We start from the raw sequence: 18,944 nt of genomic DNA, 5'->3' as shown, positions 1-18,944 counted from the left end.
GAATAAAGACAAATTCGGCTTGGCACGCCCTAACGACCTTCCTCCTAAGTTACTTCATCTCATATCATCATTCCTGACACGCCCCCCCCAAAAAAAAGGTAGAGGAGGGAGAGAGAAAGAAAAAGAGGAAGAGAATCCACAAAGGTCTCCTGTCCTTTTTTTTTTTTTTAAGGTTTTATTTATCCATTGAAGTAACTTTGACACCCAGCGTGGAGCTCAAACTCCCGACTCCAAGATCAAGAGTGACACGCTCTGCTGACTGAACCAGCCAGGTGCCCCTCCTGCCTTTCTCCATGACGTAACGATAGTTTATTTTCCCAGCTTTTGCTAACACATTATTTTAAGTTCCTTGATAAGTACGCCTGGAGGTGTGCCTGGAACTGGACCCCAAAACCAGGAATACAGTTACCCTAACCCAGCCTCGTGTTTCTGCTGCTCGTCAAAGCCCTATCCTCCCCCCAATCCTCCCCAGATGCCTCGCAAGGTCCCGAAGCTACAGTAGCAGCACTGGGAAGAGGGCCTCTGCTCCAAATCATCAGACCCTCCCTTTAAGCACACGTTTGCATTCTCACACACGTTATCATTAAAGTTACTTAAAATAATGCATTTTTCCCTCGGAGAAGAATTATGTTAAAAAAAACAAAACCCACCCGGCTAACCCTCTTCCCCTAAGCCAACACTAGAACATTCACATCTATCATCACTTTTATTTTTCAGAGAACGTGATTCATTCATCTTTGCAGCCCAGAGCCTTCTCCTCTGTCCGGCAGACTCCCTCAGCGGAAGGGAGCTGACCTGTGGCATGTCTCTCTCGCCCTCCTGTGGTGACAGGGAAGCAGCACCCAGCAGGGAAGCCGGCTGCTGGGGTTTGCTGTTGGTACAAGTAGTGAGGTCAAAGCAGGGAAAATTTAGAGTCAATATTTTAATGACCGGCTCTCAAAGTCGGGCAGGGACATCAGGAAGAGGGCTGTGAGCCCTGTTTCCAGAATCTTCTTAGGCTTTGGACAATAAGGAACAAGCTTCTCTCTGTGTGTAAGGCCAGGAGAAGGTTCTGGTAGCAGGTCCAGGTATGCCGTGGAGTACAACAATGACCTTGGTTCTTGCCTAAGAGTGTCTCTGTCACCCCCCACAAGCCAGCACTCTTGCCAAGGAGGAGCTCATATTCTCAAAGACCCCAATTTATTTCTTGGTCTTTAGCATTTTCGAATGGAAATGTGTTAACAGAACCACCACAGAGCATTACCCCTAATCCCTAAAGTCTAAATGCGTGCATTGTTTCTACAAATCCATAGACCGTTTGGGGCCGGCTTCCACTTTAAAAAGTAAACAAACAGAAAACCTCCACACAGATGCGTCCAACAAAGATCCCTTCCTTCCCTGACCCACAGAACGCTGATGGGTGACTGACATTTCCCCCAGAACCACGCAGGGCAGTGTTGCATGGATACTGTCTGGAACTCCTCCTACCCCTCCTCCCGCCACGTGATGTGAAAAGCTGACTCTCCTCCCGGTCAAGATCAAAGCCAAGAGACTAACAGGATAATTCCGCCTCCAGCTCCGCGCTCGCTGCCAGTCTAGACTGATCAAATCCATCAGGCAGTTCTTCTGTGTACTAAGAGCTAGGTGAGGCCACATCAGCCACTTTTTAAATTAAATCATGGAAATCATCACTTCCGTCTCTGGTTTCACAGCTGAGGAAGCTGAGAGGAGGTGCGGTGGCTCTCCGGGGGTCACACCAGTTTCAGCGAGAGTCTGAGTCAGGGTACTCACCTCCTGGCCCACGGGGAAGGTGGGACGGTGTGGCCATCGCATTCCCTGGTAAATCGTGATCGGTTTCTCCTTGAACAAAGATGGAAAGAAACGGTTAGTGTTCTGAGCTACGGTTCCCTAGAAACATTTTGACCACATTATAAGGGAAAATTACCTCTTGACAAATGGAGTAATTGAAGGGAGAAAGAAAAAAGGAGAAGACAGAGAGAGACATTTTACTGCTGAGAACAAGCACTGTTTATGAGTGGGTTGATTCCCCGCTGTTCCTAAACCTCCCGGGGTTTCTATAAGCCCAAAGTAAGGATTGCTGGGAACGAGTTCTGGGGTCATTCTTGGATGGCGGTCATTGTTACAGGAAGCAACTTGCCCAGGCAGCTGTCAGTGAGCGTTTGCCCTGACGGCCGATTTTATCTGCAGGCTCGTTCTGCTCAGACCTTGGCCTTCCCCTGTGGAAACGTGTTCTGGGAACTCCCTGCCCCTGCCCCTCAGTGCTCATCAAGCACAGAAGCAGAATCAATGAGGGATCTCGGCCTTCACACCCACCAGACCGCTCACACCAATCAGGGAAGCGGCTTGTGCGGAGGAGACACCTCGGGGCTCCCGAAATCCATACTGTTTTGAGGACAATGGACGGGAGTCCCACCGATCACAGAGAACCTGAGATGATATCATGTTCCAGACCAAGAGCAAGGAAGGTAGCCGGGACTTCGCCGGGAGTCCTGCCCTCTGGGCTAGAGGTGTGGGGGTCTAACCATGCTCTGCTTCTCCACCTGACCTTGCTCCTCTGTGCTGTACCCCATCTTCGAGTATGGGTGCGAGAGAGCAGTGGGACTGAGCACCGAATCATCCCGAGACGCCGACTCTTGGCCTGGCTTGCAGTCAGATCTCACTTGACCCCTTGGCGCTCCAGAATCTTCAGCCACGGGATGAACCAACCTGAAAAATGGCTTCTCAGGTCCCTCCCGGCTCTAGAATTCGAAGCCTGCCCCATACTGCTTGCTCATACTGTGGAGGACGAGCAATAGGCTGTTAAAGGTGCCCTGGTCTTGGTTTCTGCAGAGCTCCAAGCCCTCCTCCAGGGGTTCCCCAACTTGAGCAAGCGTCAGAATCATGTGGAAGGCTTGTTAAAACAGATGAATGGGTTCCTCCCCCAGAGTGCCTGATTCTGGGGTTCAGAGGTGGGGCCGGAGAATTTGCATTTCTATTAGGTGTCACCAGGTGGCGCTGATGCTGCTGATGGGGGAGCACACTGCAAGAACCTCTGGCCCTGTGCTATCCAGGAGCATCGAGGACCCAGGTTCTAGAAGACATGCCCAGGTACCGCCCAGAGAGAAAAACCCGCTCTGCCAGCCGAGAGAGAGGCTCCTCCAGACACCTAAATGCAGCCCTGCCAGCAGGTCCCTAAATAACCTGTACCCTGTCTCCTAGGCTTAGTCTCGTGGGGGAGGATAGCATGATAACGGATATTTCGATGCTGCTCTCCAGTTCTCAGACAGCTTTGCTCTTCCTCATTTGTTCCTCCTGACAATCCTCCGATATGGATCAGGAAGATAATACCATCTTCAGTTTCTGAGGCCAAACCTGCCATTCCAAGGGGTCCCATGTTTGATCAGTATCACCCAGCCCAAAAGCTGTGGGGGGCGAGGCACTCAAGACAACTGTTCACCCAAAGCGTTCAAGTCTTTTGTGTCCTTCGGACTTTGCACAGCTAGCCTTGAGTGTCCTCTTCCAGGTAATGGGAGCACTGTCTCTAACCAAATAATTATTTCCTCGAAGTGCTAATTAGGTATCTTTCTTAAAAATATTTTATTTATTTGACAGAGAGAAATCACAACTAGGCAGAGAGGCAGGAGGAAGCAGGCTCCCCGCGGAGCAGAGAGCCCGATGTGGGGCTCGATCCCAGGACCCCGGGATCATGACCTGAGCCAAAGGCAGAGGCTTTAACCCACTAAGCCACCCAGGCACCCCTAATTAGGTATCATCTTAACCGAGGCCATATTATTCAGAAAGCTGTTTCCTCGCACAACGGAATAGAACCCGGAGCTCGAAGCCCTTACTCCTGCACTAGAGTGTGGCTTCCCAACACTTGGGTGAATCAGTGAGTGAATCTGCCTTGCATTTCAGTCATCTGCATGAGAAGTACCAAACAATTCTTCTGCACAGCCCGATGTCCTAGACAAGGACTCCTGGGATAAGATGCTCAAAAGGCAACTTTTAGTACTTAGCTCTCGGTTTTGATTTTTAAAGTCTCTGATCACTTTCTCGATTCCTTTCTGGCTTCAGTTAATGCAGTTATCAGCAAGTCCTTGGAGCTCGTGGGCAGACCAGGTATAGAAAGCGGGGGCTGCGCGGCGCCTGGGTGGCTCAGTGGGTTGAAGCCTCTGCCTTCAGCTCTCAGGTCATGATCCCAGGGTACTGGGCTCGAGCCCCGAGTCGGGCTCTCTGCTCAGCGGGGAGCCTGCTTCCCTTCCTCTCTCTGCCTGCCTCTCTGCCTACTCTTGATCTCTCCCTGTCAAATAAATAAATAAATAATTTTTAAAAATTTAAAAAAAATAAAGCAGGGGCTGCAGGTGGACAGAATGAGGCCACTCTCCCCTGTAGGCAGCCCATCATCATCGACAGTGATGAACTTCCCAAACAGAGTGACTGGAGTGGTGCGTCAGGCTCACTCTCCATCGCCCCTTCTGGGAGCCCCGCCAGAAAAGGGTCTTTCCTCCTGAACATTCCGGTGCACCTCTAGGGAATTCAGGCCCGCTTACTGGGATAAAGGAACAAAAACAAAACACAATACAAAACAAAAAAAGAACACACCGATCACACTAAATGTTTCCACCGGAGGACAAATGGACTGTGAACAGTGATTCCGCTGCGCTTGTTTCATTGTGAAACAGTGACTCCTGGAATTGAGAGTTTGCAAGAGAGATTAAAAACCTTGCTCATTTACCCTGAGAGCCTCAGCCCAGAGAGGGTCCTGCACCCCCTGTCAGTGATGCTGAGCGGTGGGGCTGGGACACGGGGAACGAGCAGGGGGCAGTCCCCAGCCACTACAGCACTGAGTTGGGCCTTCTCGTCTTACAGCCAAAACCTTAGCCAGAATCTACGTGTTGCCCGGTTATATGATCTAAGAAGTGATGCCAAAAATATGGTCCCTGCCCAGATGCCTCGTCCACTCGCCTCCATTTCCTCACACACCAAACAGAGTTCGTGGGGATAGTTTTGACCTCGTAGGAGCATTGTGAGGATTAACTACAGTATCAGCTGAGACGCTGGTTGGTAAGCTGTGAGGAGTAATGGCTAGTATTCTAAGGAACCGATGTCTGAGGACAGACCATGGACAGGAGAATGAGGAGAAAGGAAGCACACCTGGGAAGACACTGTATACAGATTTTTCCTCAGAATTATGCCCAAAGGCCGCCATGGCGCCTGAAGTGTCCAGCTTCCCAAACATGGTTCTGTTGCTGGGACTTGGTTTCTTCCAGAGGCAATATTTTAATATTACTTGCTCTTTTTTTTTTTTTTTTAAGTCATCTCCATGCCAACATGGGGCTCAAACTCCCGACCCCCAGATCAAGAGTCACACGCTCTATCAACTGAGCAGCTAGGCGCCTCTGGTATTGCTCACTCTTGATTTTTTTTCAGTTTTTATTTTTTATTTTTTTCTACATTTCCTATTTATCTGTCAGAGAGAGAGCGGCAGAGGGAGAGAGAAGCAGGCTCCCCACTGCGCAAGGAGCTGGACGCAGGACTTGATCCCAGGACCCCAGGATCATGACCTGAGCCGGAGGTAGACACTTAACCCACGGAGCCCCCCGGGCGTTCCTAGTATTGCTTCCTCTTCAGATCAAGACCCTCCAGACTCCCTCTCACTGCTCTTGTTCCCTGCGTGGCTGACAAACAACATACAGAGAAAGCCAAATGCTGCCCACAGGCAGGGCGCGAGGGCAGCGGGCTGCAGGCCCCACTCCGTCTGCAGGACCACCCGCCCGCACCCGCAATCCGTCAGCACTGGAGAGCTGAGATGGGGAAGGCGGGGCGGGAGAGCCAAAGACTGATTTTCCATAACTCATTTCTTTCTTTCTTTTTTTTTTTTTTTAAGATTTTATTTATTTATTTGACGACAGAGATCACAAGTAGGCAGAGAGGCAGGCAGAGAGAGAGAGGGGGGAAGCAGGCTCCCCGCTGAGCAGAGAGCCCGATGCGGGGCTCGATCCCAGGACCCTGAGATCATGACCCGAGATGAAGGCAGAAGCTTTAACCCACCGAGCCACCCAAGCGCCCCCCGTAGGTCATTTCTATCCTGTCAAATGAGGCCCTCCAAACAAACGGTCCATGTGGCGAAACCTACTGACACTTGCTGTCCTGCCCGGAACGGACCTTCGAACATGCGAGAAAATGAAGAAACATGAAGGAGTGAGATTATCCCAAAGTTCATTTTCTTCTAAAGTAATAAAAGTCACAACACGTCTGTTGGAGTCTGATTCCCCCCCCACCCCGTTCCTCCCCCTGCTACGGGCTCCTTGCTAATAACGTTATGAGCTCAGCCTGGAATGTCAACTTGAACTTTAGCGTTTGCGGCACAACCAACTATAACTCGGTTTAAGCACACTTGTTTTATTTGATTGAGTGCCCCAATTTACTGTGCACTTCCTGAGGCCCTTGGGTTAAAACAACATGATCTAATGCAATGAAAACCAGCAAAAAAACATATTCTTTATTTCCAGTAGCACAAGGCCAATTGAAGCTACCCAAGGCATACTTAAACAGTGTTAATCAGCCTAAAGACTCAGTGTTTTTTTTCTCCCCTTTCTTCGTGGCCACACGTTCAACTCACAAGCTCCCTTCTCCCCCATCTTCTGACGGTATATAAACATGCCTAATTTTAGGAGAAACCAAGTGACTCTGGAAGCTAAAAGGCAGTGTTAATAGTGAGCTTAAGGAGGTTCCTGAATCATTTTGAGACAGATTAGACCAAAGGGGAAAAAGGCCAGGCTTCAGTAATTCATTCTAATTCTCGAACTCCTCCCAGGAGTGTGATGTGTAAGAACATTATAAAATTCTTGGAGACCTAAAACCAGAAAAGCAGCCGGGGAGAAGGTGGGACTTGATTTGAGGTTTAAAGCAAGGGTGGGACTTGGTTGATACAAAGGAGGAAAGAGGGCATGCCGGCACACGGAGCCACCACGCGGGCACACGCGGGGGAGCACGGCACGTGCGCCCTCCCCAAACGTGAGCAGTTCACGCGCTCTGCGCCGGGAACCAGGCCGGACCTAGGGTGCCTCACGGAGCACATGTATCTCCTGGGAATGAGATTCTCAAGAAGGGAGACGGACAGCAGAAACCAGCCAAGTACCAGATAGGGCTGCCAGTTGGTAGTAAGGGCTGTGGACAAGACAGAGCAGGGAAGGAAGACAGGGAGTCGTGGAGCTGGGCTTTAAAATCACGTGATCTAGGACACCTGGGTGGCTCAGTTGGTTGAGTGTCTGCCTTTGGCTCAGCTCATGATCCCAGAGTCCTGAGATCGAGTCCCACATCGGGCTCCTTGCTCAGCGGGGAACATGCTTCTCCCTCTGCCTGCCACTCCCCCTGCTTGTGCACGCTCTGTCTCTCTGAAAAACAAATAAATAAAATCTTAATAATAATTAATTAATTAATAAGTAAATAAATAAATGAAATCAAGTGACCAAGAGGGGCAGCTGCGTGGCTTAGCTGGCTAAGCGTCTGACTCTTGATTTTGGCTCAGGTCATGATCTCAGGGTCGTGAGACTGAGCTCTGTGCCAGGCTCTACACTGAATGGGAAGCCCGCTTGAGATTCTCTCTCCCTCTCTACCCGTCTCCACTCACGCTCTCTCATTCTCTCTCTCTTAAAAATAAAAAAAAATAAAGTGACCAAGGGATGGCTCTCTGATAAAGTGATTGTCTTAGTAAGGCCTAGAGGATAGCAAGTCGTACCACTCTATGGGGGAAGAGTTTTCTAGGCAGAAGGTACAGTAAGTGGAAAGGCCCTGAGGTAGAACTACATGCAGACAGTGAAAGGGGAAACATCCTCCTAAGGGGATGAAAATTCATTCTTGGGGCGCCTGGGTGGCTCAGTGGGTTAAGCCTCTGTCATTGGCTCAGGTCATGATCTCAGGGTCCTGGGATCGAGCCCCACATCGGGCTCTCTGCTCAGCAGGGGGCCTGCTTCCTCCTCTCTCTCTTCCTGCCTCTCTGCCTACTTGTGATCTCTGTCTGTCAAATAAATAAATAAAATCTTTTAAAAAAGAAAAAAAAAGAAAATTCATTCTTGGAGGGTAAAGAAAATCTTAATCTTTTAATGTGTAGAGCACAGATTCAGGGATGCCTGGCTGGCTCTGCTGGTAGAGCATGAGACCCCCGATCTCAGGGTTATAAGTTTGAGTCCCAGGTTGGGTGTAGAGATGATTCAAAAAACCCAAAATCTTTAAAAACAAGCAAATGAATAAATAAGTAAATAAATAAACAAGAGCACAGCTGCAGAGACAGTAGGTAAACATAACGGATAGTGCAGGCACGCCTTGGAGCTATTGTGGGTTTGGTTCAGACCAACCACAATAAAGTGAATATTTATCACAATAACGGGAGTCCAGCGAGTTTTTTTTTTTTTTTTTTGCTTCTCAGAGCATATAAAAGTGATGTTTACAGTATTCTGTGGTCTATGAAGTATGCGGTAGCATTGCGTCTAAAAAATGATCGACGTAGCTTAATTTTTAAAATAACCGATCGCTAAAAAATGCTGACCATCATCTGAGCGCTCAAGGAGTCGTAATCACTGATCACAGATCATCATAACAAATATAATAATAACGAAACAGTTTACAGTATTGTGAGAATTACCAAAATGTGACACAGAGGCACGAAGCAAGCAAATGCCGTTGGAAAAATGATACCATAGACTGACTCGACGTAGGGTGGCCACAGACCTTCAGTTTGTAAAAAACGCAGTATCCGCAAAGCACAATAAAACGAGGTATGCCTGTATATGTCTGGTATTAAAATTTCATGGGGGTGATGGCAGGGTCAATTAGGAAAAATGTCTGAAAAGGCATTTCCCTTTTGCCCCTATTGGGGGCATGTGAAAACTAGAAATACACTGAGTTAGAGGAACAGGAAAGGTGGCTAGAATGGAGGGAACAAGGGAAACAAGGGAGAGGACAGAAAAATAATAGGGAGCTATCCTCTAGGTGATTAGAAACCTTTTGGCTTTTACTCTAAGAAAATGAGAGTCATTGCAGGCCTTTCACAGAGGAGTGACGTGACTTACCTTGGCTTGAAGAAGAACCCTTCTAGGGGCACCTGGGTGGCTCAGTGGGTTAAGCCTCTGCCTTCAGCTCTACGTCATGATCTCAGGGTTCTGGGATCGAGCTCCACATCGGGCTCTCTGCTCGGCAGGGAGCCTGCTTCCTCCTCTCTCTCTCTGCCTGCCTCTCTGCCTACTGTGATCTCTATCTGTCAAATAAATAAATAAATAAATCTTTAAAAATTTTTTTTAAAAACTCAGCTTTTCTTATATTCCTCATTTAAAAAAAAAAAAAAAAAGAAGAAGAACCCTTCTAGGGCACCTGAGCTCAGGTCACGATCTCAGGGTCATGGGATCCAACCCTCATGGGGGCTGAGATTCTCTTTCTCCCTTTCCCTCTACCCCAACTGCCCCCCCCACCACCCTGCTCACTCATTCTCTCTTTCTCTAAAAAACAAATAAATAAATCTTTTAAAAAAGAAAAGCATCCTGGCCACGGTGTTGAAAACAGACTGTGGGGAGAGAAGCTGGAGAGGACTGCTATGGCCCAGGTAAGACAAAATGGCGCTTGGTCTAGGATGGCAGGCGTGGGGGTGGTGAAAAGTAGTGGGTTCTGGATGTATTCTGATGATGAGATTGACCGGATATGCATGTGTTGAATGTGGGTGTGAAAGAAGAAGACCCGGGTAGGTTTTGGCTGGAAGAACTGGAAGGAGAGAGTTGCCATTGTCTCGGAGGGGCCGATGGGGCGCTGGGGCTTGATAGGTTAAGTCTGAGAGGTCGGTTGTGTGTCCAGATACAGACGTTCCGTAGGGGATTGAATTTAGAAGTCTGCAGTATGGGGGAGAGACCCAGACTGGAGGTATGAACATACATGAGACATGGCAGTGATACTAAAAAAGGAGAAGGGAGGGGAGTGCCTGGCTGGCTCAGTCGGTGGAGTATGTGACACCTGGTCTCCTGAGCCCCACGTTGCATATAGAAACTGCTTAAAAATAAAAAAATAAAAAAAAACTTAAAAAAACAAAAAGGGAGGAGTGCGGAGGAAAAAAGACCAAAAAAGAGAGCAACAGAGTGGGTGGGGGAAGCCTGGGTGGCTCAGTCGGTTAAGCGTCCGCCTTTGGCTCAGGTCATGATCCCAGGGTCCTGGGATCAAGTCCTGCATCAGGCTCCCTGCTCATGAGCCTGCTTCTCTCTCTCCCTCTGCCTGCTGCTCTGCCTGCTTGTGCTCTCTCTCTCTCTCTCTTTCAAATAAATAAATAAGTAAAATCTTAAAAAAGAACAATAGAGTAGACCAAGAGAAAGGTAATAGAATAGTAGGTCCAAATCCAAAAGTATCAATAGTTACATTAAACATTAATGAATGAAACCCGCCAAATAAAGGCAAGCTTTGTCAGAGATTTTACATGTATGTATCATATATACAACATAGATATATGTAAGATGTGTGTGTGTGTGTGTGTGCGTGTGTGTGTGTGTGTGCGTCTGTGTCAACTATCTAGAAATGTAGTTTATTTTTTTCCAAGTTTTTATTTAAGTGACCTTTACACCCAACATGGGGCCCAAACTCATGACCCCAAAATCAAGAGTCACGTGCTCCCCCCGACTGAGCCAGCCAGGCACCCCTACAAATGCAGCTTAAATCCACAAACACATCTTAGCACGAAGGAAACACGTGGGAAAAGATACACGGGGCAAACAGGGAGCTGAAGAAGGCTGCAGTGGCTGTCGCCATCCTGCGTAAGCTCCAGATGAGGAGATGCCACAATCAGGTTCTGAAAACAAGACCGATTCGTTCCCCCAGCTCCGGTCTCGATACGTCACAGTTTCTCGGTTTTAGGTCCCGCTCTGACTCAGCTTTCTAGATAAATAAACCCTCCCAAGACCTGATGCTGGGGTTCGGCTTGAGCAGACCTCACCTGACGTCAATGCAGGGGGAAGGATTTCACAGCCGAGGCCCGACTTAGTGTTCGTCAAGCGCCTACAAGCCTCATGGGCCTTTGCTTCTGGAAGAAAGACAGGGCCTCAGTGCTGCTCAAGTGTCACCAGCAAAACTACAGGCCACGGCACAAAGAGCTTCCAATTACAGTATCATCGCAAAGGTGATATTTCTCCCTTGTCCTCTGAATGACAGGGGTCCGTGCTGGCATTCATTTTGCCACCCGCGCACGGGGGCACCCATGCCTCAGCTGCTCGTTGGTCTCCACATGCTCTCCTTTCCCCTGAACCCATTTCCTTGTTAACTCAGATCACCGACTCTCCTCCCCAAGCTAGAGGGAGGCCCCTCCTCCATTCAACAGGCCACCCTGTCCCAAGGAGGTCCTACCTCCCACTACATCCCCTCTTGGGGTTAACAACCTTCACTACCTGGAAAGTCTTCCTTTCATCGGACCTGCGCATTTTACAGAATTTTAAGATTACATTTCCTGTTGGATCATCTTTAGGACGCAGAAGAGTGGAGCACCAGCCTTCCAGGGACAGCCCTCCGTGTAGGTGAAGACCATGGTAAGATGTGGCCTGACCCTTGTCACTATTACATTAATCGTGCCAGTTCCTTGCCAAAGTCAGGCACCGCTGCAGCTGTCCCATGACCTCTCCTCCCACTCTGGGTATCGCTCCCTTCTTGCAAAGTTCAATGCTCTATGCCATTCTGCCTAGGAAGGCTCTGACCAGCACGGAAAAGTGGCGACCCTCAGCCAAACGGTCAGTCCTGCCTTCCTCTGAGCAATTCTGAACTCCCGGTGTGTGGCCACTGTTCTTTCTCCCCGTGCCACCTGCCTGGGTGACTCCGGTTTGGCAGAGCTATGAAGGGGCAGAACTTGTGGCAGAGGTTGGGAGATGGGGAGCAGGGGAAGAGGGAAGTCAGGTACATTGTGAACAACACGAATTCCATGTGTTTTCCCTCTTGGTGCCAGATGGGGCAAGAAGTCCTCAGCAGCTGGCTGCCTCAGGGCCTTTGCAGCCACGCATAGATGACCAGACCTTAACTTCTGTGGGACAAACTCCCTGCATCATATCAGCCCCAGAAATGGCCTCTTCCACTCCCCGGCTGCAGGGGCCACTGACCTCAGGGTCAGGTGAAGTCTCCGGAGCAATGTGCAGGAGCTGGAAGGGATGAGGCAGGCTTGTGGGGTAGGACGGCCTCGGCCAATCTCGTCCATATCCCCTCGGCCGGCCACTGTGCACGAGGAAAACACACCTGCCCAGCACCCCCAGCCCAGGGCTGAGGACCTCTCACCCGCCATCGGTTTCAGCAAGAGGGGCCGTGCAGGGGAGCTCAGTCCCCAGAGGCAGGAAGAGCCAAGGGAGGCCCCCCTCCCTCACTCCACCAACCCAACTCCTCCAGGGAGCACCCCGGGCCCCCAGGCCCAGAAGAAGCCGTGTTCCTGCCAAATACCTATTTAGCTCCTCAGCAGAACAGGTAGAGGTAAGTTGCTGGAAAAGTCTGCTTCCTATTGAAAGGAACAAACACAAAGCCCTGAGTTCAGACTAGTTCCCCAGAACACTCTATGCTTTCGGGTTATAAAAATGTCATCAGTTTTCAGACCGAAGTGCTAATTGCTTGAATGGTCCCCTCACCAGTTGATGCAAACACATTAGGAGAAGGAGGGAGCAGAGCGGGACAGAGAGCGGACAGGAAGGGGAGAGCTGTGGCAGGTGTCAGAGTCCCTCCCCAGCCTCTCCCAGCTCTGCCCCACAGCTTCCCTCTTATGGTTCTGATCTTGTTCTGGACACAGATGGGCTTCTAGACCCAGAAGCCACATGTGACTCACCCCCTTGGCCCCCAACCCCTCTAAAAGAGGCCTGTCCCCCAGGAATCCCACTCTTTTCCCCCCTCCCATGCCCCTCTCACCCTTTCTGTAAAGGTCATGTTGGTTCAACTTGAGAAACAATCAGCTAGTTTAATTCTAACTTAAGTCATTGGGACAGAGGAGACAAAGAAACATTTTATTCTATCCCATTATTAAATGAATGAATTCCACCCGAAGCAAGGACAAGATGAGCTTGATTCAGACCTTTTGCTGGTCAGTGGAGAGGGTGCTCACACCAGCAGTCTAATGGGTTAGGAAACGTCTGTCTGGCCTGGTACCCAGGGTCCCACCAAGCCAGTAGCACCCGGCACCCCAATAGCGGCCATGTAGACTATCATCCAAACTGGAACTCTTGAATGGAAAGTTCGGGTTTCTTGAGGTGTCAAGACAACAACTATGAACCGAGCTGCCCCAGACACCCCCAATGTGTGGTCCCCTTCCCCAGGATGCTGATGACTTTCGAGCTGAAACGGGGGGGATCACAGGGTCCATGGCACAGGGAAGGGCTGTGGGTAGCATCCAAAGAAGCACAGTCCCACCTTTTCTGCCCCACTCGGGAATTCTGGGGGAAGAAGAGCCATCGTCGCAGCTGGAGTCAGCAGGGGTTTTAGCATCTAACAGCGAGGGCCGATTAAGGGCTCACAAGAACAAAGGTAGGTTATTATTTTATCTTATTTAACAAACCTGGTTTTGAGGTTTGGCAGATACCCGGGAACCCCTGCCCAGGGCAGTCTTCCACACACCAGGACGGAAAACCCCTGCTGCCCCCTGAGGCCGGGAATGCCCTCAGTTCTCTGGGCCCCTAGACCCAGATGGTGCAGCTTCTAGGGCCAATCCTGCAACCGCCTTGAGGCCTCCCCTCACCTGCCTGGAAGGTCACCCAGTCACTTTCTAAAGGACAGACTCTCACTCCTTGTCTGAGCCCCCTGAAGGCCAACGGGACGAGGTGGTGGAAAGGGGGTCCTTCTGCTGGGGCTCCCGCCGCTCCCGGTGCCGCAAGCTGCCCAGAGTGACGCGGCCGCTCGCGGCCTTCAGTGCACCGAGAACTGCCCACCCTGGCACCGCGGTTCTTCTGAAGCCCTCGGGGTCATCCCGGACTGTCCTGCCCTTGAACCACACATCCCGTTCACCAGGCAGTGCCATCCGGCCACCCCCTCGGTCTTCCCGGACTCCTACCTCTTGTCACTACCGCGGCTGCCAGGCCCTGCTCCGGGCCCCAGCAATCACACCTGGATGGTGCACCAGCCCCCGAAAGGGTCCCCTTGAGTCCCCCTCCCCCACCCCCCCCACCCCCAGCGCCACCCCATGCCGTCTATTCTCCACACTCAGCCCTTTAAAATGGAAGTCGAGTCACATCACTGCGCGGACCCAAACCCTCCCATGGGACCATTTCACTCAGAGTAAAAGTCGAAGTTCTTCAGTGAGTCCAAGTCCCCACGCGCTCAGGACCCGGATCTGGAGCCAAACCGACCTCCTGCAGGTCCCGGTGCTGCTCACTCTGCCCACCACGTACTAGGCATGCGCCAGCCTCGGGGCCCCCGCTCCTGCGGTTCCTCTTCCTGCTGTTCCCTGACACGGCCACAGCCAGCCCATTTCCTTGCAGCCGTGTCGTCCAGGTCGTCTCTCGACCATCTGCCCTGCCTACTCTATTTAAAATGCCGGTCCACTCAGCCACCCACTAAGGCCTCTGGATTTTCTTACCAGAAAAATCTTTTCTGCTTTTTTTTTTCTTTTTCTTTTAAAGATTTTATTTATTTATTTGACAGACAGAGATCACAAGCAGGCAGAGAGGCAGGCAGAGAGAGAGGAGGAAGCAGGCTCCCTGCTGAGCAGAGAGCCCGATGCGGGGCTCGATCCAGGACCCTGGGATCATGACCTGAGCTGAAGGCAGAGGCTTCAACCCACTGAGTCACCCAGGTGGCCCTGGTTTCTGCTTTTTCTTCCTTCTTACCACCTGTCACCTTCTAACTCATCTGGGAATTTACTTGTCCGTAATGTTTGCCATTTATGGTCTGTCTCCCCGCGCAAACGTACCTGCTCCGTGGGGGCGGGCGATGCTTTGTTCACTGACGTGCCCCAAGTACCCAGGCCATTTTCTGGCACGTGAGTAGACAGATGCACAACTAATGTGGGTTGCAAGGGTGGGCCGAGCAATGGCTCTCTTTGCTAAGAGACGTCACAGCAAGTCCCTTGGGCGCTGAAGCCACCCTGCTCCGGTGACTCCCAGGGTCCCTGGTGAAAACACCCCTTCCTGCTGCATCCTAGGTCTGTCTGAATCTCCGAGACGCTCCATAGCGGAGGCTAAACTGGCATCACCGGGTTATGTCAAGGGTGGAAGAAAATACGAGAAGAGGCCCGGAGAACGCCCTGGGCGTAGCCTCCTCACTGTGGTTCCGCACCACAGAACGCCTGGTGCGGTGGGGCCGGTTCAAAGCCCCGGATGAAACTCTCCACCCCTCCCCCTCCACCCCTTACCCCAGTAGGGTTTGGGCAAGCGGTGACATCCACCCGCAGGGTTGTCCCGTTGGATCAACAGATGATTTTGTGCAATAACCTAATATATGGTAGGTACCTGATAAATGACTGAGCTTCAGTATCTGCTTTTACAAAAAAAAAGTTGATTTATTTTTATTTTATTTTTAAAGATTTATTTATTTATTTATTTGACAAACAGGGGCAGGGGGAACACAGCAGGGCGAGTGGGAGAGGGAGAAGCAGGCTTCCCGCTGAGCAAGGAGCCCGATGCTGGCCTCGATCCCAGCACCCCCGGATCACGACCTAAGCCTAAAGTAGACACTCAATGACTGAGCCACCCAGACGCCGCTGATTTATTTTTATTTTAGAGAGCGCGAGAGAGAGGAAGGGAGAAAGAGAAAAATCTCAAGCAGACTCTGCAAGGAGCCCCATGTGGGGCTTGATGCCAGGACCCAGGGATCATGACCTGAGCCCAAATCAAGAGCTGGGCGCTTCACAGACTGAGCCCCCCAGTACCTGCCTTTTTAGCCCCGGATACATAGCTGCGTTTGCCTTTACGGGTCGGCTCTGCATTTCCAAGACTCATTCCTGTTGTCTGCGGCTCCATGTGAATGACGCCTCGCTGTCCTGGCTGGCTTGGCAGGGAGAGCAGAGAGGTAAGAGAAAGGTCGTGCATGAAGCAGTCACTTGGATAAATATAACCAGCTAGTTATGAGGCCGGTTCTCTCCGTGCGTTCTCACTAGGGAAGCTCGGACGGCGTAAATGAAGATCCAACACAGAGTTAAACACACAGACACACATTCCCGGTTCACGCTGCACATCCTCAAGCATTAACTGCTAAATCTAACTCATATTCTTTTTCCTTTCAGGAAGTGTGTTCTATTTTCTTTCTCATCAGGTTTAAAAAAAAAAAAAAAATCCCAAGCTTCACGTTCAGAGCAGCCACCAGCACAGCTCTCAGCTTTGCACAGATAGGAGTTACGCACTAGTTACTTGTGCTCAACTCGCTAACAAGCCTCCCTCTTTAGAAAGGGGAGGAATGTTGGTTCTGTCAGATTTGGGTTTTCCCCCTGAATTCTGCTTCCTTTTGTCCCCCTCTGGGATCAGAGTCAAAAGGCAAAAGATCATGGGGCACCTGGGTGGCTCAGTCGTTAAGCCTCTGGATTCAGCTCAGGTCATGATCCCAGGGTTCTGGGATCGAGCCCTGCATCAGGCTCCCTGCTCTGCGGGAAGCCTGCTTCTCTCTCTCCTACTGCCCCTGCTTGCATTCCCTTTTTCACTAACTCTCTCTCTCTCTCTCTCTGTCAAATAAATAAATAAATAAATCTTTAAAAAAAAAAAAAAAAAAAAGGCAAAGATCAGAACTAAGCCGTCCCATACCAACACTATCAGCATCCCGGAGGGTCCTGTTCCCCCTTTGAATTTCCTACCAGCTCCAGAGAAACACAAACATCACTATCTTAATAAGCCTGCTTTTCACCAAATTATTTGGATCATAAATACCACTTATTTAATACCTTCTATGTGCCAGACACGGGGCGAAGTGCTTTACTCCAAGAAGTGATTTGCCCCAAGTCTCACAGCTAGAAATCAACAGGGTTGAGATTTGAACCCAAGCCTGCCAGCTCTCCACCTGGCGGATGGTTCAGCGAAGACTGAAGCCATCTTGCTCTGTATTAGAAACCTAGCATGGAGAGAAAGCCCAGGCACCCACAGTGCAGCTGAGTTTAAGCTTGTCCCCAGTATCCTCTCATGGCACTGGCCTGCCTCAGTTTCTCTGCCTTCCAACCCAGACCCCGCTGAAAAGAGAGCCCTGCCCTCAACTACATAGGGAGTTTCTTGCAAGTCAGGCCCAACTGTAGGCCAGGTTGTTGAACGAGACCTCAGTCTCCTTGCCCATGTTCTAGTCGTTTTTCCTGGTTTATCCAGGCCCCCAGCCCACAGGACCGATCCCGCTCTTGGCTGCTGGCTGGTGTCTTCCCATGGGTCTGGATCACTGTCCCCCTGGGCGACCATCTTCCTGGACCCGTGGCCGTGTCCAACCATTGGCCAATGGCACACTCATCAGATGGGCCGCTTTTCCCCAGGTCCCCTTCTCCTCCTCCCAGCTAGCCAGTTTCTTCTCTTCCAAACCAGTATGGACCGGATCAGCTTGACTTGAACGTAGTCAAGCCTGTTTGCAGGATGAGAGTGGGTAGTTAGCGGGCCTCTGTCGGCTACAAGTCTTTGGATTTTTCAGAGTAGCTGGAAAAGGGCAGGCACACAGCTTTCTTTCTGCACATTCTTTCTGCAGGTCCAGTGTGGCCCCCAAAATTTCCTCTCTCTTCTTATCCTGAGTCCTAGGAGCTGTCCTAGACTGCTCATGTTCAAGGGCACATCTGAGTGGTTTGTTCTTAGGGTCATCAGAATAGTGGCCTTGAGGATGTTTCCAACTCCAAAACCTCTAGCTCTATGATCTAAACAATGAACGATAAACCTGGAGCCAAAGAAATAGCTCCCAACCACCAAGGAACTGCTATGCTCAGGACGGGCACTCAGAAGGTTCCCATCTGAGAGCGGTAGTGAGTGTTGAACAGCAGACACCCCCTCTGCCCTTGTGGAGCTCAGTACTCAAGTCATGAGAGGGAAGCCACAAACACAGAGAAAATAAAATGAGATAACCTTTTCTGGGGCCTCCGGATGAATTACTGTCAACTTAGAGGGTGATAAACGTCATGAGGAAAGTTTCCAGAGGGGAGCCTGATGAGCAACTCACGAGGGACGCCTCCTTGAGAAGATGCCATTGAGGAGCTGGAGGGCGAGAAGGACCAGCAGCGTGAGAATCTGGAAGGGACCAATTCCAGGCAGCAGAGGAAGCAGCAGAGGAAGCAGGAGAGAGCAGAGTGGATTTGGGATAAGAAGCCACAAATGCATGGAGCAGGAGGAGGGCACTCCCAGCCCTGGCTGAAAGCCAGAGGTGGTGAGTTCAGGAGAAACAGGCTGGAAAGCCAGGCGGAGGTAGACAGGAGCGTGGGCTGGTATGGGAGGCTCTGGGAGGCACATGGGCTGGGATGAGCCTCCCCATGACCTTGGAGTCATTACCACTGGGGAAGCTGACTTGTACCCATGGGCCCAAGCAGGTGGTGAGGGCTCCCGGAAGGGGCGCGGTTAAGCAGGCAGAGGCCTTGACTGTCTCCAGCCACAGTTAGTTCCAGGTGGTTTTGTGCCACTGTTTTCTGAACCCCAGCTCAGGACCTTTGTCCTTTTTTATTTACGGGACAGGCTCTACGCAGCTTGTGGTTTCCGTGCTGCTTCTGAACGCACGGGTGCTGCCCACCTACCTAACGCTGAAGCAGCAGCAGCCGTGCACCCAGCACGCAGGGAGCTTTGGAAAACCTGCGGGCCTGAGCGGAGGCGCAAGTGGTTTTCAAGGGACTAAAGCCAGCACCGACTCAGCCAGCATGGCCTGTGTCCTTGCTTCCTGTCCCACTCTGTGCTCACGGCTTTCCGAGCGCTGCACGTTAACCCCTCCCTGCAGTCCTACGCAGGATAAGACAAAACCAAGACTTCTCGGGTCAAGTTGATTGTCCGGGACAAATCGAATTGACAGAACCTGGGTTTGAATTCAGTAGGTGGGACTCCTGAGACAGT

Source organism: Enhydra lutris, unplaced genomic scaffold (assembly GCF_002288905.1).
Source record: "Enhydra lutris kenyoni isolate GAN:26980312 unplaced genomic scaffold, ASM228890v2 scaffoldscaffold99, whole genome shotgun sequence".
In the NCBI taxonomy this organism is placed as follows: domain Eukaryota; kingdom Metazoa; phylum Chordata; class Mammalia; order Carnivora; family Mustelidae; genus Enhydra; species Enhydra lutris.
The sequence above is the reverse complement of the archived record's forward strand: the minus strand, read 5'-3'. Positions refer to the sequence as shown.